The sequence below is a fragment of the Glycine max genome, chromosome 5 (genome assembly GCF_000004515.6).
Source record: "Glycine max cultivar Williams 82 chromosome 5, Glycine_max_v4.0, whole genome shotgun sequence".
NCBI classification, from domain to species: Eukaryota; Viridiplantae; Streptophyta; class Magnoliopsida; order Fabales; family Fabaceae; genus Glycine; species Glycine max.
The window spans coordinates 9,156,697-9,177,073 of NC_038241.2; the positions used below are offsets into that span (position 1 = coordinate 9,156,697).

Consider the following 20,377-nt stretch of genomic DNA (forward strand, 5'->3'; position numbering starts at 1 on the left):
AGCAACTCAAGGTTTACGGGGACTCAGCACTGGTGATTCACCAACTGAGAAGGGAATGGGAAACTAGAGACCCTAAGTTGATACCCTACCAAGCCTATATCAAGGAATTAACTGGTTTCTTTGATGAGATCTCCTTCCATCACGTTCCCCGAGAGGAAAATCAAATGGCAGATGCGCTTGCCACTTTAGCGTCCATGTTCTAGCTAACACCGCACGGGGACCTATCGTACATTGAGTTCAGGTGTCGTGGCAGACCCGCACATTGTTGTCTGGTGGAAGAGGAACAGGACGGTAAGCCCTGGTATTTCGATATCAAGTGATACGTTGAAAGCAAAGAGTACCCACCGGAGGCTTCTGACAACGACAAAAGGACATTGAGGAGATTGGCGGTCGGCTTCTTCATGAGCGGAGGCATACTATATAAGAGAAACCATGACATGGTTCTGCTACACTGCATGAACGCTAAGGAAGCAGAAAACATGCTGGGGGAGGTCCATGAGGGCTCTTTTGGTACGCACGCTAATAGGCACGCCATGGCTAGAAAGATCTTAAGGGCGGGTTACTATTGGCTCACCATGAAGAGCGATTGTTGTCTCCATGTGAGGAAATAACACAAATGCCAGACATTTGCAAACAATGTCAACGCTCCGTCCTTGCCTCTAAATGTCTTGGCCGCACCGTTGCCGTTTTCCATGTGGGGAATAGATGTGATTGGGGACATAGAGCCCAAAGCTGCAAATGGACATCGTTTCATCCTAGTGGCGATCGATTACTTCACTAAGTGGGTCGAAGCCGCATCGTACGCTAGCGTCACCAGGAGTGTGGTGGTCAGGTTCATTAAGAGGGAAATCATCTGCCAATATGGTTTGCCGAGGAAGATTATCGCGGACAACGGCACCAACTTGAATAACAAGATGATGGGGGAAATGTGCGAGGAGTTTAAGATCCAACATCACAATTCCACGCCCTACTGACCAAAGATGAACGGAGCTGTGGAGGCAGCCAATAAGAATATCAAGAAGATTATCTAGAAGATGACCGTGTCATACAAAGATTGGCACAAGATGCTCCCATTCACGTTACATGGTTACCGAACCTCAGTGCGCATGTCAATCGGGGCAATACCGTTCTCATTGGTATATGGAATGGAGGCTGTGCTACCGTTTGAGGTGGAAGTCCCGTCATTAAGAATCTTGGCGAAATCCAGATTAAAGGAATCAGAATGGGCCCAAGCACGTTTCGATCAGCTTAATCTCATAGAAGGCAAGCGTTTGGTCACCATGAGTCATGGGCGTTTATATCAAAAACGAGTGAAGAACGCTTTTGACAAGAAGGTACGCACGTGCCGGTTCAGCGAAGGGGACTTGGTGTTGAAGAAAGTCTTCCAAGCTCTGAAAGACAACAGAGGGAAGTGGGCCCCAGACTACGAAGGGCCTTTCGTTGTAAAAAAGGCTTTCTCCGGAGGGGCCCTGGTGCTCACCAACATGGATGGCGAGGAGCTACCTTCACCCGTGAACTCCGATGTTGTCAAGCGATACTACGCTTAGAATCTGGGGCAATTGAGGAAGTCACTGCATGTTCTTTTATTTTTGTGTGTCCTTCTTGGTTTCCTCTAGGGATTCCTGTCCTCTGTAATTTTCTCATCACAGTCCCTTGAAAGAAAAGAACGTGGGATTGAGGTTCCGGTCCTCACTTTGTGCTTTAAAATATGTGCAGTATTTGATTGACCTGAGCGTTTTCGCTTAGTCCATGGGATGCCCCAAGCGCTTAATTGAAACTGAACCCGACCAGCTTTCACTAAAAAGATTATTGCATTTGAAAACGCTCATGCATACGCATATGCATGCATATTTGTTATCTTATGACAGGAGCAGAATCGTCTTAGGCGATGGTCAAATATCGGGCCAAATCCAAAGACAGAGACAAATCGAGGTAAACAGTAACGTGGCCACGGTTTGCTGCGCTTTGTCATTTCTTGCTTTCAGGTACTTAGGGACGGACGCGAGTAGAGGCTAGGCCCATGATCGATGGATTGTTGGCCCATGCCCAGCTCCGGACAAGCGGGAGGCGCAGTTGGGAGGCAGCCTAGTATCCTTTAATTTCCTAGTTATTATTACTGTTGTGTTTATAAGGTAATGGTCGGATGCCTAATCTACCTTAAGGGGGTTCGAGTAAGCGAACGTCGACCCATAAAGAGCGCATACCTGTGTCTTCCCAAAACAAAAAACAAAAAAAAACGAGGGGAGGAGGAGTTTCTCTCCACCCAAAACTCCCCTTCCTCATTCAAAAGACGCAACACCCATGGGTTTTGCAGATTTTCGCCCCTAGGCCACCATTTTTGTGCTTTTGCTTCCATTTTTAGTGTCTTTGGTCACTCCATACAAGTGCACTACCCTTTGGTTTCTAGCTTTCCATTGATGCCTTTTATGCTTTGAATGGTACATAATTTGACCAATTCCGTGAGACAATTTGAGGCAAATTTATGCTTTGTTTCTTTGAATTGAGGGGTTGTAGGGGATGGCCTTAGGCCTAGGTTGTGTTCTGAGATGATGGGGCAAGCCACATTGCCCCCATTCCCTTGTTGTTGGTACCCAAAAGTGCGCCCACCAAGTGCTTGGTGAAATGCCTCAATGGTATTTTCGCCTAAGTTTGTAAAAATGGCTTTTAGATTGGACTTATGTATGTATGATTACCATTTTTTTGGATGCGAACAGCTTGCGAGAATTAGGATAAATGCCAAAACATGACTTAGGCCTTGGGGGCCCAAGCTTTTTTTTGTTGAAATACAAGAAGGCATGATGAGTGAGAGCATGTTGGTGAGGTTTCCCCTTAAGGCCAGCACTTGGTTTGGGCTGCACCATGTTTTCCTTGCACCTAGATAGTGTGAAAATGTCGTTCACCATGTACATGTGTATGTTGAATAGGTAGCTAAATGCTTTGAAAATGTGCATATATGTTGAAAATGGCACGAAAATGCTTCTCAAAATAGGAACATATGATATGAAATTGCCTTTCAAGAATGTGAATGAGTAGTACAAAAATTGCTTTTCGAATGAAGGTGCGACCTGAAATTATTTTCAAATGAGTGTAAACATGTGCGAATATATAACATGAAGTTGCCTCTCAAATGTATGAGCATGTATGTGAATGAAATGTGAACATATAGCAAACAGAATGGGGTAGGTAGGTGGCAAAAGCCTTGGAAAATATGTATGGATAGTTTGACACATAGCGTAAGAAATTTCTTTGCAAAAATGAAAGTAGATGCATCTTATAGGATGCCGTCCATCGAGGGAAAGATAGGTATAAATGTATGAATATCCTAGGAGAACCCGCACATTAACGCGTAAGCATTCCTTTCAAAACTCATATGGATATTCATGCTTTGTTGGAAAAAAGGGTACGCTGTTTGGCTTGATCTGGCTTTCGTTTTGATTAAGTTTTCTTAAACTAACTTTATAAATGTTTTTGCAGGAAATGGCTCCGAAGAAACTCTCCACGAAGAGGTCTAGAAGAGACGCCACAGGAGAAGGGTCCAGTGCCGCCCCTGAGTTTGATAGTCATCGTTTCCGGAGTGTCAAGCACCAACAGTGCTTCGAGGCCATCAAAGGATGGTCGTTCCACAGGGAGAGGCGTGTTCAGCTCAGAGAGGATGAGTATACGGACTTTCAGGAGGAGATAGCTCGCAGACGTTGGACAGCGCTGGTGACTCCCATGGCCAAGTTTGGCCCTGAGATAGTCCTAGAGTTCTATGCTAATGCTTGGACCACAGAGGAAGGAGTGTGAGACATGCGTTCATGGGTGAGGGGTCAGTGGATTCCCTTTGACGCAGATGCCCTCAGCCAGTTCCTGGGTGACCCACTAGTTTTGGAGGAAGGCCAGCAGTGTGAGTTCAGCCAGAGGAGGAACAGGGTCGACGAGGAGACCATTGCCCAGCTGTTATGCACAACGGGGCAGGATTTCGCCCGGACAGCTGCAGAGAGGCGGGTGCGGATCATGCGCACCAACATGACCACTTTGACCCAGACATGGATGACACTGCTGCTCAGCAATGTCATGCCTAGCGATCATAACTCCGATCTCCCTCTGCCTAAGTGCCAGTTGGTGTATGCCATCCTAACATGGATGAACGACCACGTGGCCCTGGTGATTCCTGACGCCATCTATTTGTTTACAGGTATGCCACCCACCAGGCACCCTTTGGACCCGGATAAGTCTAATAGGGCCCTGTGGTTTCCAGCGTTGATCACAGGCCTTTGCCAGTCATTCGGGGTTCCCGTCACCCCCAGTAAAGTTATTCGACCGCCGATCACCTGGGCCTTCATCGAGAAGTACTGCACGCCTAGGGTGATGCACATCAGGCCGCAGACGCACCGCCACCACCTCAGCAGGCCGATCTCGCTGGATCACTAGGCATGGAGCGTTATCTACAGCACTTGGTTTGCGAGCAGGCGGCCAACCACTATGGGCAGGTGCAGATACATGAGTGTCTCTACCGGTTCAGGCTCAGTCAGTAGGGGCAGGGTTTTGCTCCTTTTGCATGCCCTACTCCGGAGCAGTTTGGGGCTGAGGTCGCATGGCCCGGAGACTGGCCCGAGGCCCAGGCAGGGGAGGAGCCTGCAGGATCCCCCGGTGAGGCAGAGGAGACCCGTATGGATGAAGATATGACTGACTTGCTCGGTTTCTTGGGAGGAAGCGGAGCCACGTGACCGAGGTCACTGCACTTTTGTTATTGAAATTACTGTTTTCTGTTATTGTCTATGTTGCTATTGACATTACTGTTTTCTGTTATTGTCTATATGGTTACTAACATTGCTGTTATTATTTTTTGTTTCTGTTAGAATTTGGCGCTATGGCTCTCAATTATTTCATCACCGTTTTTTTTTGCGACTTACCATTTCGTGCATTTTTTTCGTTTACCTTGTGGTTGGACGTAAGCAGGTAGTGTGTGCCCTCGTTCGCATGACCTGTTCAAAGAGAAAAAGAAAAAAAAAAGAAATAAACAAATGATAATAACTTAAAAAGGGAAAGAAATAATGCAGAGAGAAAATATATCTTTCGGCTAAAAAGCCAACACGTTTTTGAAAAGAAATAACTTCCAGCTTTTCTTTGAGGGAAAAAAAGGATTCGCTGATCATAACCAGTTTTTGAAAAAAAAAATGTGTATGCACCTGAAGGGTGAATGCTATGAAAATTTTCCCGAACACCCAAATTAGACTCGGATGAATGCATAAATTGATAAAAGAGCATATTTTGAAAACACTGGGTTGACTTAAATAGGAAAAATGAATCCTGAGCCCTAGTGTCACATGACCATAGAAACTTGATGCTTGAGTGTCCACATGAGTGCGGGCATGACCAGTTTTACATAAAATTTCCAAATCATCATTGTTGCGTGTGTGTCATGGAAATAATGCGGGGCATCCCTTTTATCCCTCAACCGCTGGCCAAACCCACACCCTGACATATATCATGTGCAACCGTTCTACAAGCCTTGAGACAAAATCCCAACTTACCATAAACCTTGACCCAGGGTGAGAATGTCCATCCCTGCTATTGGAAGAAAACAAAAAAAAGAAAAAAGGAGAAAATTCCCAATCAAAGAGTGGGAGAAAGCAAAAAAAGAAGAAAGAAAATTCCCGATCAAGGATCGGAAGAAAACAGAAGAAATATGCAGAAAGGTCTTTGGATCAGACAACATATGAACAATACAGAATTGTCACCAAGTAAACAAAAAAAGAAAGGAAACCACGACCTAAAGTGGTCCTCTCCCTTTGGTTGCAACCAAAATCCTGTGTGTCGATGACTTGTTCGCCTCACACTAAACAAAAACAAAAAAGGAAAAGGCCAAAAACACTCAAAGCCAAATTTCCCACCAAGAAAACAAACTATTCCCAAGGAAAAGTCCTATTGATCCATGATCACGCATGTAATCTTTGATTTGATAGGAAATGATTTGCAAAATCAAATCATGACATATCTATGGTTCGGAATTAGGATGAAACACTTACCTGTGTGAGGTTGATACAATTTGAGTGATTTTCTTCTATTTTTGTTGAACCCAGTGTTTCCTCAAATGGTCATTTAGAAACGAAATGCTAACGTCCAAAATCTCATTAATGGTTAAGAGAAAATTTCATCAGCATACTTTCCTTCCCCGATAGACACATTGTTTTTCATCCAAAAAGCATATGTTGCTCTGATCAGTTGGAAGTTTTATCTCTTTACTAAAGCATGTTCGCATTTTAGTGAAGAAAACACCGAGACTATTTTAGTCTCACGGTTATCCAGAACTACGTAGGTCTGAGTTCTTCATCACAAATTGAGGATATGTAGGAGTAAGAGCCTCGCTTTTGTCGGCTGCCCCACAATCTCTATCATACTGACCCTGAGGCCATGTGGCACGCAAAGACAAATTATGGTCATTCTGCACCTTTTGTCATCCAGAGGCGGCGAGCCCAATGACATGTGGAGACAAATTATGGTCATTCCGCACCTTTTTGTCAACCAGAGGCAAGCGAGCCCGTTGACACATAGAGACAAATTATGGTCATTCTGCACCTTTTGTCATCCAGAGGCGCAGAGCCCGATGACATGCGGAGACAAATTATGGTCATTCCGCACCTTTTGTCAACCAGAGGCAAGCGAGCCTGTTGACACGCAGAGACAAATTATGGTCATTCTGCACCTTTTTTCATCCAGAGGCGGCGAGCCCAATGACATGCAGAGACAAATTATGGTCATTGTTGCTACCTACCCTTCGGTGGGAGGGCGACACGTGACTCGCGGGTGCGTGTTCCAAGAAAGGAATACGCGTGGAGTCGCCACCACCATTTATTTGAGGAAAACGTCGGAAAAACCGGAAAAAGACGTGATCTACGAACTTTAAGTGAAAGGTTCGGGAGTTGTATTTACGCACGGAGAAGGTATTAGCACCTCACACGTCCGTCACAAGAGACGACAACCTTTAATCAAATGTGCAACTATGAATTCAATTTATGTTCTTCTCCCTTTTCACATTTTTTATGTCTTTTTATGCCTATTTATATTTTTATCTTTTTGTGGTCGACGAGGGTTTGTCCCTTGCTCCTACGTATTCCTCAATTGTGATAAGGAAATCAGACCTACGTAGTTCTTTGTGAACAAAGCGTTTGGTTAAGTTATTTTTTATCCCTTTTTTGCAAGATATGTTTTTATTGAATGAAAGGTCATTTAAGGCATTGGACCATTAAACAATCCTTCGATTCTTTTGAAAAGAGAGAAAACATTAAGGCATTGGACCATTAATGATCTCTTTATTTTTGAAAGAGGTAATAAAGTTACATATTGATTTTAGGCCTTGAGAAACCTACATTCAACTAATAAAAACGGAAAAGACCATTTCAAGGCGTTGGACCTTAAGAATGGCTTTTTTAGGTGATGACAAAAAATTTGGTTTATGAATTGATTTTAGCCTTAGTTTCACTTTGGTTATTAGTCGATTCGATTAAGAAAGAGAAATCCCAAAGAAAACGTCCGATTGATTTTTTTTTATTTATTTTATTAAAAGATATTTTTGATTATTATATTATTATTTCGCCTCTTTTTGGTTTTAAACGTGGTTACGGCATGACCGAACGGTTGGAATTCATTTAACAGAAATTAAAGGATGTTACAATACGAATGATCGGTGGAAATTTATTTTATTTTTGATGAGGCGAGAAAATGACTTAAATAAATGACGAAAGCACGTCAAAAGGGGGTACGGAAAGTAAATGAAATAAAAATAAAAGCACGCGAAACAAATGAGAACCACTAAGGGTACATAGAATGAATTGAAAAGTTCGATTTCAGGAACTTACCGGTTGAAGACCGAAGAACGACGAAGAACAAACGACGAACGACGAAGAACGGTTGAAAATCTTCGCGAAATCACACACGGAAACGTCACGGAAGCGTTACGGAAGTGCCTCGGCTTGGATTTTCTTCACAGAAACAATTTTTCTCACCAATTTTATGTGAATCTCAGATACCAGGAGGGTTGAATATTTTTGTTCTTCCCTCCTGCCCTTATTTATAGTTAAATGGGGGAGGAGCTTGCAACCCAGCTCGCCCAGGCGAGCTAGGTTGCTTCCTCCAGAAGCAACCGCCTTCTGGAGGAACATCCTGGAAGGCCCAAGTGGGCCTGGTTGCTATTTGCACCCCCATTTTTACCAAATACACCCCTTGCCTTTTTTTGCTGATTCTTTTTCCGTAATGTTACGGAAACTTACAAATTTCGTAACGATACTTATTTTCTTTCCGTAATGTTACGGAACCTTACAGATTACGTGATCATCCCTTTTTTTGCCTTCCGGAATGTTACAAAACTTTACGGATTGTGCATTTACATTTCCTTTTGACTTCTGGCATGTCACGAAAATTCACGGGTTGTGCAACAATGCTTTCTTTTGACTTCCGACATGCCATGGAACTTCACGAATTGCCCAACGATGGATGCCAAGTACCTCGAAGTGGTCAAACGAGGGTCGCATCCCAACAACGGATGGTCCCCGGACGAAATTAGGGTATGATAGTTGCCCCTTTTTACTTGTCTTTTATTGGAGATAAAAAGGAAGTAAAGATAAGACACTAATTTCGTTCGAGCGAAACACCATTCGGCCGATGAATCTCCCTGCCAGCGGAACCTGCAAAAATTTTGAAAATGATCAGTACCGACACATCATCCTGATACTGTCGAATTCATTCCTCCTGGTTGACACAAGGCGCAGAATGACCATAATTTGTCACTGCATGTCTTTGGACGCGAACGAGCCTGGGCGGCAAGGCGTAGAATGACCATAATTTGTCTCTGCGTGCCACCAGACACGATCGCCTCCGGATGGCGAAAAGGTGTACGAAATGACCATAATTTGTCTTCACCCACCTCTCGACTTACTGTCCCCGAATGATAAAGGGCGTAGAATGACCATAATTTGTCTCTACGCGTTTATCACTCGACTTGCGAAATCTGAATGACAAAGGGCACAGAATGACCATAATTTGTCTCTGCGCATTTATCACTCGACTCGCTGCTCCTGATTGACAAAGGGCACAGAATTTGTCTCTGCGCGTTTATCACTCGTCTTGCGAAATCTGAATGACAAAGGGCGCAGAATGACCATAATTTGTCTCTGAGCGTTTATCACTCGACTTGCTGCTCCTGAATGACAAAGGGCGCAGAATTTGTCTCTGCGCGTTTATCACTCAACTTGTTGCTCTTGAATGACAAAGGGCGCAAAATTAGTCTCTGCGCGTTTATCACTCAACTTGTTGCTCTTGAATGACAAAGGGCACAAAATTTTTTTCTCTGCGCGTTTATCACTCATCGAGCGTGCGGATGACCGCATGTCATCGGGCCCGCCGCCTCTGGATGACAAAAGGCACAGAAGACAACATTAGTCTCTGTGCTATCATGCTTTGAGTCTTATAGATGGCAAAAGAAAGTTTTAAAAGTGTGGGACCAAATGGTTCCCGCATGTCATCGGGCCCACCGCCTCTGGATGACAAAAGGCGCAGAAGATGACGTTAGTCTCTGCGTGCTATCATGCTTTGAGTCTTATAGATAGCAAAAGAAAGTTTTAATAGTGCGGGACCAAATGGTTCCCGCATGTCATCAGGCCCGCCGCCTCTGGATGACAAAAGGCGCAGAAGACGACGTTAGTCTCTGCGTGCTATCATGCTTTGAGTCTTATAGATAGCAAAAGAAAGTTTTGGACCAAATGGTTCCCGCATGTCATCGGGCCCACCGTCTCTGGATGACAAAAGGCGTAGAAGAAGACGTTAGTCTCTACGTGCTATCATGCTTTGATTCTTATAGATAGCAAAAGAAAGTTTGAAACGGATAACCATCAGGTGTCTCCGCATGTCACATGACCACAGGGTCAGTATGACGGAAATTGTGGGGCGGCCGACAAAAGTGAGGCTCTTGCTCCTACGTATCCTCAATGAGGAACTCAGACCTACGTAGTTCTGGATAACTTGTGAGACTAAAAATAGTCTCGGTGTTTTCTTCACTAAAATGCGAACATGCTTTAGTAAAGAAACAAAACTTCCAACTAATCAGAGCAACATATGCTTTTCGGACGAAAAACAATGTGTCTACTGGGGAAGGGGAGTATGCTGATGAAATCTTCTCATAATCATAAATGAGATTTTGGATGTCAGCATTTTGTTTCTAAATGACCATTTAGAGGAAACACTGGGTTTCCACAAAAATAGAAGAAAATCACTCAAAGTGTATCAATCTCACACAGGTAAGTGTTTCATCCTAATTCCGAACCATAGATATGCCATGACTTGATTTTGCAAATTATTTCCTATCAAATCAAAGATTACATGCGTGATCATGGATCAATAGGACTTTTTTCTTGGGAATGGTGTTTTTTGGTGGGAACTTTGGCTTTGAGTGTTTTTGGCCTTTTCCTTTTCTGTTTTTGTTTAGTGTGAGGCGAACAAGTCACCGACACACAAGATTTTGGTCGGCAATCAAAGGGAGAGGATCACTTCAGGTCATGGTTTCCTTTCTTTTTGTACTTACTTGGTGATAACTCTGCATTTGTTCAGATGTCGTCTGATCCAAAGACCTTTCTATATATTTCTTCTGTTTTCTTCCGATCTTTGATAGGGAATTTTCTTTCCTTTTTTGCTTTCTCCCACTTTTGGATTGGGAATTTCCTCTTTTTGTTTTCTCCTGCTCTTTTGATTGGGAATTTCCTTTCTTTTTATTCATTTTCTTCTAAGGGCAAGGATTGACATTCTCACCCTGGGTCAAGGTTTGTGGTAAATTGGGATTTTGGCTCAAGGCTTGTAGCACGGCTGGACATGATATATGTCAGGGTTTGGTTCGGTTCAGGGATAAAAGGGGATGTCCCACATTATTTCCATGACACAAATGCAACAATGATGATTTGGAAATTTTATGCAAAACTAGTCGTGCATGCACCTATGTGGACACTCAAGTGTCAAAATTTTTTGGTCATGTGATGCTAGGGCTCATAATTCATTCTCTCTACTTTAGTCCACCCAGTGTTTCAAAAATATGTTCTTTTATCAATTTGTACATTCATCCGACTCTATTTTGGGTGTTTGAAAAAAAACTTTCACAACATTTGCCCTTCAGGTGTATACACATTTTTTCAAAAACTGGTTATTGTCGCAACCTACCCTTTCGCGGGCGATCGAGGCGAGGCTCACGGGTGCGTCTTCCAAAGGAGGAAAATGCGCAGAGTTGCCACCAATGTTTATTTGTGGAAAACATCGGAAAAACCGAAGGAAACCGGTCATGAAGAATATTCCAGATTCGGGAGTTGTATTTACGTTTGAGGAAGGTATTAGCACCTCTCACGTTTGTCCCAAAGGACAACAACCTTAGATTAGAATTGTGTGAAATCATGCATCTAAACTTTTATTTCTTTTTTATTTTTGATGTCGACAACAGCGGGGCTCTTGCTCCTACGTACCCTCCGTCGAAGAGGAAATCATACCTACGCAGTTCTTTCTAAAGGGCGAATCAAGCGATTCTTTTTACTTGGAAGGTGGTCCTTTTAAGGCGTTGGACCTTAAAATGATCCATTTTTACTTGGTGAGAAAAACTGAGGTATCGAACCTTAAAATCCTTTTTTAGTGATTTTTTGCGGACGAGCTTGACTTTGCGAGTTGATTTTAGCCTTAGTTTCACTTTAGTTATTAGTCAATTCAATTAAGAAAGAGAAATCCGAAAGAGAAACGTCCGATTGATTTTTTTTAGTTTATTTTACTAAAAGATATTTTTTTATTATTATATTATTATTTTACCTCTTTTTGGTTTCCAACGTGGTTACGGCATGACCGAACGGTCGGATTTCATTTTAACAGAAATTAACGGATATTACAATTCAAATGATCGGTGGAAATTTATTTTATTTTTTGATTAGGCGAGAAAATGACTTAAGTAAACGACTAAAGCATGTCAAAAGGGGGTACAGAAAGTAAATGAAACGAAAATAAAAGTACGCGAAACAAATGGGGACCACCAAGGGTACGTAGAATGAATTGAAAAGTTCAATTTCGGGAACTTACCGGTTGAAGACCGAAGAACGAACGACGAACGACGAAGAACGGTTGAAAATCTTCGCGAAATCACCCATGGAAACATTACGGAAACGTTACGGAAGCGCCCCGTCTTGGATTTTCTTCACGGAAACAAATTTTCTCACTAATTTTAAGTGATCCCGAAGTACCAGAAGGGTTGAACCCCTTTCTCCTTCACCCCTCCCTCCATTTATAGGAAAATAGGGGCGGAGCTTGCCACCCAGCTCGCCCAGGCGAGCTCAGCACACCTAGGCGAGCCAGGTTGCTTCCTCCAGAAGCAACCGCTTCTGGAGGAACATCCTACTTGGCCCAAATGGGCCTGGTTGCTATTTGCACCCCATTTTTACTAAGTACACCCCCTTGCTTTTTTTTTGGTGATTCTTTTTCCGTAACGTTACGAAACTTTACGAATTTCGTAACGATACTTGTTTTCTTTCCGTAAGGTTACGGAACCTTACAGGTCACGTAATTACTCTTTTTTTGGCTTTCTGAATGTTACGGAACCTCACGGATTGCGTAACAATGCTTCCTTTTGATTTCCAGCATGTTACGGAAACTCACGCATTGTGTAACAATGCTTCCTTTTGATCTCCGGCATGTCACGGAACTTCACGTGTTGTGTAAAAAAGGGTGCCCAGTACCTCGATGCAGTCAACAAAGGTTGCAAGCCGTCAAACAATGGTACCCGAATGAAATTAGGGTATGACAGTTGCTCCTCTTTACTTACCTTTTATCGGAGATAAGAGGAAAGCAAAGATAAAACACTGATTTCGTCCGTCTTTCCCCTGTCCATGATTAGTCTATGACGACTCCGTCTCTCCTTCTTTCTCTGCACAACACAAAACAAACACAAACAAAAACACCAATAACATAATATATACGTATACACAGGTTTGGCGAAGGAACCGATCGGAAAAATAACAAAAAACATATTTTCCAATCACCGGAGGCTCCGCGCTTGATAACGGAGGGCGCATGAACAGCGCTAGGCAATCAATTCATGGGGCTCCGAATAGAATGGTGGAGGACACACGAACAGCGCTAGGCAATCAATTCGTGGGGCTCCGGACTTGATGGTAGAGGACGCAACAGCGCTAGGCAATCAATTCGTGGGGCTCCGGACTCGATGGTGGAGGATGCATGAATGACAATCAATTCATGGGGCTCCGGATAAGATTTGAGGGTGGAGGATAGACGAACAGCGCTAGCCAATCAATTCGTGGGGCTCCATATAAGATTTGAGGGTGGAGGATAGATGAACAGCGCTAGGCAATCAATTCATGGGGCTCCAGACTCGATGGTGGAGGATGCATGAATGACAATCAATTCATGGGGCTCCGGATAAGATTTGAGGGTGGAGGATGGACGAACAGTGCTAGGCAATCAATTCGTGGGGCTCCAGACTCGATGGTGGAGGATGTATGAATGACAATCAATTCATGGGGCTTCGGATAAGATTTGAGGGTGGAGGATAGACGAACAACACTAGGCAATCAATTCGTGGGGCTCTAGACTCGATGGTGGAGGATGCATGAATGACCATCAATTCATGGGGCTCCGGATAAGATTTGAGGGTGGAGGATAGACGAACAACGCTAGGCAATCAATTCGTGGGGCTCCGGACTCGATGGTGGAGGATGCATGAATGACAATCAATTCATGGGGCTTCGGATAAGATTTGAGGGTGGAGGATAGACGAACAGCGCTAGACAATCAATTCATGGGGCTCCAGACTTGATGGTGGAGGATGCATGAATGACAATCAATTCATGGGGCTCCAGATAAGATTTGAGGGTGGAGGATAGACGAACAGTGCTAGGAAATCAATTCGTGGGGCTCCAAACTCGATGGTGGAGGATGCATGAATGACAATCAATTCATGGGGCTCCAGATAAGATTTGAGGGTGGAGGATAGACGAACGGCGCTAGGCAATCAATTCGTAGGGGTCCAGACTCGATGGTGGAGGATGCATGAATGACAATCAATTCATGGGGCTCCGAATAAGATTTGTTGGCAAGACCGAATGGTCCACCGGGTTCTTTCACCTAAAAGGCGAACATGCTTTTGCAAGGAAAAATAAATCATCCACGAGAGCATCATATTTTAGAGAAACAATCTACTCATGCCAAAAGTAATTTTCCTTGCAACCGAAAATGAGGGGCAAGATGTCAACATTTAGCTTTTAAATGAACATTCAGGGGAAACGTCGGGTCAAACTGAAACTAGGAATAAAATCACTCATAGTGTATCAAAACTCCCACAGGTAAGTGTTTTACCCTAATCCCAAACCATAGCTTCACCATGACTTTATTTTGCACATGATTTCCTATCGAACCAAAAGATCACACGCACGATCACGGATCAATAGGATTTTCTCGAGGGTAGTGTTTTTGGAGAGGAAGCTGGGTGTTTTGGTCTCTTCCTCTTTGTTTAGGTGGGGTAGGACATCGCCAGTCGAGAGCGACTTCAAATGGAAATCCCAAAGGAAGAACGACTTTAAAAATGGGTTTTCCCTTTGCCGGCGGTTATTTACCTCGCCAAAAATTTATCTGGTCTGAAGATCTCCTGTTCTCTTTCTTGCTTTCCATTATTGATCGGGAATTATTCTGTTTTCCTCCAATCTTTTCCTTTTTACTTTCTATCGATCTTTGATCGGGAATCCTTCTTTTCCTTTTCTTTTCTTTCTTTTCATTTCTTCCTTTCCAATCTTTGATTAGGAATTCGGGTTTTAGCATTTGTTATTCGCTCTCCCTTGAGGAGATTCTGTTGTCCTTTTCTTCGGGGGAAAGGATGAGGATTCTTTTCATGGGCCAAGGTTCAAAGTAGCTTAAGGTTGTGTCTCAACATGGTCTTTTCATCGTGCGAGCCCGATTTTGATATCTGGGGCAAAACAAATTCATGTGTCAGGGTGTCGGTTTCGGGTTAAACTCCCATATTATTTCCACGAGGCACGCGTAACAATGATGATTTGGAAATAACGTGCAAAATTAGTCATGCATACAACTAGGTGGGTACTCAAGCATCCAGTTTATGGCATTGTGATACTAAGGTTTGGGATTTACACAAGTAGACCCAACGTTTCCAAATTATGTTCTTTCATTGGTTCAACGAATCCATCCATTCTTATCTCGGTCATTCTGGAAAATAAACTCTTAGCATCAGTCTCTTGTTTCGAAAAGATATGTTTGCTCTCTACGAACGATTTATGCTTCCTATGACCATAACATGCTGACCTTCGAGGTCTTTCTCTTTTTTTTTGTTTCATTTTTTATGTTTGCAAAAACTATACATCCATCACCAACTATGAGAAAAGCTTTTCTTTGTACACCTACATTCATATACACAACAAACTTTTTCTGTACACACACGCATTAAAAACTCTTTCTCTTTATATCAACACGGTCTATATAAAAACTCTATTCCTGTTCAAAGATTTCTTTTTCGTTTTTCAACATACACTCGTGGTTTATACAAAAATTTCTTTATATACACTCACACACAAGAATTTCTTTTCACACCTTATTTACACACACACAAAATCTTTCCATACATTTCTTACATATAAAAAACTCTTTTCTTTTCTTTATATACAGACACGACATTTGTTCACAATGCCTCTTTCTTTTTCTTTTTTTTTTCTATTCTTGGTGTTATCATGATTTTTGTTCGTTTTAATTTTAGGACGATGTTCCTAAAGGAAAACTCTACAAGGTTCCAGAATTTCAACAAACATTATCGATAATAACGAAGTAAGCACTAACGCAACAGTCCAAACAAAATGTATGCACAAAACAAAAGATAAACGAAAAACAAAACAAACGTTAGTCCCTCAAGTTATAAAAAAAAATGATATGTACCAGATAAAAGAGGAAACATAAAAGAGAATATGAATCTGGGGATCTCCCGGTCACGTGGCTCCACTCCCTCCCAAGAAACCGAGTAAGTCTGTCATCTTCTCATCCATGCGGGCCTCCTTTGCATTGCCGGGAGCCTCTGCGGGCACCTCCCCTGCCTAGGCCTCAGGCCAATCTCCGGGCCATGCAACCTCAGCCCTGAACTGATTTGGAGTAGGGCACGCAAAAGGAGCGAAACCCTGGCTCTACTGATTGAGGCTGAGCTGGTAGAGACACTCATGTATCTGCACCTGCCCCCTGTGGTTGGCCGCCTGCTGGCGAACCAAGTGCTGTAAATACCACTCCATGCCAAATGACCCAGCTGGATCAGCCTGATGAGGTGGTGGTGGTGCATCTGCGGCCTGCAGAGCATCACCCTGCGCCTGTCTAGGCGTGCAATACTTTTCAATGAAGGCCCGGGTGATCGGCGGTCGAATCACCCTACTAGGTGTGACGGGAACCCCGAATGACTGGCAGAGACCCGTGATCAATGCTGGAAACCCCAAGGCCCTGTTAGACTTATCTGGTTCTAGAGGGTGCCTGGTAGGTGGCATACCTGCAAATAAATAAATGGCGTCAGCGATCAACTGAGCCACATGGACGCTCATCCGTGTCAGGATGGCATACACCAGCTGACACTTCGACAGAGGGAGGTCGGAGTTATGATCGCTGGGCAGAACATTGCTGAGCAGCAACGTCATCCACATCTGGGTCAAGGTGGTCATGTTGGTGCGCATGATCTGCACCTGTCTCCCGGCAGCGGTCCAGGCAAAATCCTGACCCGATATGCATAACAGCTGGGCAATGGCCTCCTCGTCAAATCCATCGGCTTGGTTCCTTCTCTGACTAAACTCGCACTCCTGGCCCTCCTCTAACACTAGCGAGTCTCCCAGGAACTAGCTGAGGGCGTCTGCATCAAAAGGAATCCACTAGCCCCTTACCCATGACCGCATGTCCCGCACGCCCTCCTCTGTGGGCCAAGCATTAGCGTAAAACTCTAGAACTATATCTGGGTCAAACTTAGCCATGGGAGTGACCAGCGACGTCCAATGCCGTCAATCTATCTCTTCCTGAAAATCTGCGTATTCATCGTCCCTGAGCTGGACGCGTCGCTCTCGGTGGAACGACCATCCTTTGATGGCCTCGAAACGCTGTTGGTGCTCAACACTCCTGAAACGATGACTGTTAAACTCGGGAGCGGCACTGGTCCCCTCAGCCGCGGTGTCCCTCCTAGATCTCTTTGTGGAAAGCTTCCTCAGAGCCATTTCCTGCAAGGACAAACATTTGGAAAGTTAGTTTACGAGGAATATACCAATCATTACAAACAAGAGCCAAACAACACTTCATATGGCGTGAGTGTCAACACGCACTTTATAAAATAATCATATTGGGGCCATGCTATTTTATGACACATGCATTTGCACACATAAAAATTTGGTGAAAGGCACTTTACGACACACATCCATGTACATATTTTTTGACAAACCTTTTCGTGCTACATCCTATATATATACACACATTTTTTGGAAGGCTTCTTTTGCTACCTACTCACAAATACACATATTTTGAAAAACACTTTTATGCTACCCATCCAACACTTTGTAAGGCACTTCATGCTATATATATTCATATTATGCAAGACATTTTCATGCTATATATATTCATATTTTGCAAGGCATTTTCATGCTATATATATTCATATTTTGCAAGGCATTTTATTCAACATTTTGCAAGGCATTTTATTCAACATTTTGCAAGGCATTTCATGCTACATATTTACATACATACATATTATTGAAGGGCTTTTTCATGCTATCTAAGCGCAAGGCATTCCTCATGGGGCAACAAGCTTTGAATTCTAGTCAAAAAACTCCTCAAGCATATTCTAATACTCATGCATCTTTTACATTCAAAACTGGAAACTTAGATTCCTAGGCATGAGTCATCCTTTTGGCGCTTTAGTCTAGCTTCTACAAACTACCCACACACTCACAATGCGCATAATTTGTTTCGCAAGCTAAGTTCCACAAAATCATGCGCAAATGGCATTGAGGCATTTCACCGAACACTTGGTGGGCTCATGTTTAAGCCTGAAAATCAAGGGAATGGGGGAAATGTGGCATGCCCCTTTATCTCAGAATGCACCCTAGGCCTAAGGCCATACCCTACAACCCCATAATTCAACAAAAACAAGAAATAATTCAAGGATAAATCCCTCACATTCTGAGCAAATACATGCAACTTAGACCACCAAAATATATCAATGGAAATCCAAAGAGCCCAAGAATGAGGTACTTACTTGTTGGAGATGAATAATAGAGCAAAATGGAATCAAAAATGCGAAAAATGGTGACCTAGGGGCTGCAAAATTGGTGATTCCCGTAGCTTTCTCTTTGAATGAGGGGGGGGGGGGGAAGAGTTTTTTGGTGCAAAAACCTTCCCCCTTCCCCATTTTTAACCCATTTCGTGCAGGGGTTGCTCGCCCAAGCGAGCTCAGCTCGCCCAGGCGAGCTAACCAGCAAATTTTTTTTAATGGGGAAATAAGTAAGACTCCTAAGGGTCAGCGTTCGCTTACTCGAAACCCCTCATGGTAGATTAGGAATCAAATATTTATTTTATAGACACAACAACAATAATTACCGGAGATTTTAAAGGATACTAGGCTGCTTTGCAGCGGCGCTTTCCGTTTGTCCTGGGCTAGGCAATGGATGACGACCTATTGGTCGTGACCCTAGCCTCTCCTTGCGTCCGTCCCTAAGTACCTGAAAGTAGGAAACAACAATGTGTGGCAAATCGTGACCGCGTCGTCGGCTTACCTTGATTGGTTTCTGCCTTTAACCTTGTCTCGACCTTTGACCGTTGCCTAAGACGATTCTGCCCCTGTTATCACAAAATATGCATGTGTATGCGTATGCATGAATGTTTTCAATGCAATAATCTTCTTAGTGAAAGCTGGTTAGGTTCAGTTTTAATTAAGCGCTTGGGGCACCCCATGAATTGAGCGAAAGGGCTCAGGTTATCACAAACTGCACATGGTCTAAAACCAAAGTGAGGACTGAAGCCTCAGACCCATGTTCTCTTCTTTTAAAGAACTGTGATGAGACAATTACAGTGGACAGAAATCCCTGGAGGAAACCAAGAAGAACAAAAACACAAAAATAAAAAGAACATGTAGCGGTTTCCTCAATTGCCCCATATTTCAAGCGTAATATCGCTTAACGACATCGGAGTTCATGGGCGAGGGTAGCTCCTCGCCATCCATGTTGGTGAGCACCAGAGTCCCCCAGAAAAAGCCCTCTTCACAACGAAAGGCCCTTCGTAATTCGGGGCCCACTTCCCTTGATTATCTTTAACAGTGTGGGATATCTTTTCAGGACAAGGTCCCCCTGATTGAATTTGCGCGGGCGTACCTTCTTGTCGAACGCGTTCTTTATTCTTTGTTGATACAGGCGCCCATGGCTCATGGCCGTCAGACGCTTACCTTCAATAAGGTTGAGTTGTTCATAACGTGTTTGAGCCTACTCTGATTCTTCTAGGCCCGATTCTGCTAGTATTTTCTGGGAAGGGACCTCTACCTTAAATGGGAGTACCGCTTCCATCCCATAAACCAAGGAATATGGCGTTGCCCCAGTAGAAGTTCGTACCGAGGTTCGATATCCATGCAGGGCAAAAGGCAACATCTCATGCCAATCTTTGTATGACACCGTCATCTTCTGAATAATCTTCTTAATATTTATATTTGCAGCCTCCACAGCCCCGTTCATCTTTGGCCGATAGGGGGTGGAGTTATGATGCTGGATCTTGAAATCCCCGCACATTTCCTGCATCTTTTTGTTATTCGGATTGGTGCCATTGTCAGTAATGATCTTCTTAGGGAGTCCGTATCGACAAATCAGTTTCTTCTTTATGAATCTGACCACCACACTCCTCGTGACATTGGTATAAGAAGCCGCTTCGACCCATTTGGTGAAATAATCTATCGCCATGAGAATGAAGCGATGACCATTTGAAGCTTTGGGTTCGATGGCCCCAATGACATCTATCCCCCACATGGAAAAAGGCCAAGGGGAGGACATGACATTCAGAGGATGTAGCGGAACATTGACATTGTCCGCGTATGCTTGACATTTATGGCATTTCCGTACATGGGAGCAACAATCACTTTCCATAGTGAGCCAGGAATAACCTGCTCTAAGGATCTTCCTGGCCATAGCATGCCCATTGGCATGTGTCTCAAATGAACCCCCGTGGATTTCCTCAATCATGTAGTTTGCCTCTTTGGCATCTACGCATCGCGAGTGGGTCATGTCGTGGTTTCGTTTGTACAGGATGGTACCACTCACAAAGAAACCGGTAGCCAATCTCCTTGACGTTTTTTTGTCATTGTTGGAAA

The 20,377-nt window shown here is 43.6% G+C and overlaps 1 pseudogene; it reads left to right on the forward strand.

Annotated features, from left to right (window-relative positions):
* Nucleotides 1–1,280: 1,280 nt before the first annotated feature.
* The window catches only part of LOC113001651 (kinesin-like protein KIN-14U), a 68,625-nt pseudogene continuing 49,528 nt past the window's right edge, over nucleotides 1,281–20,377 (forward strand).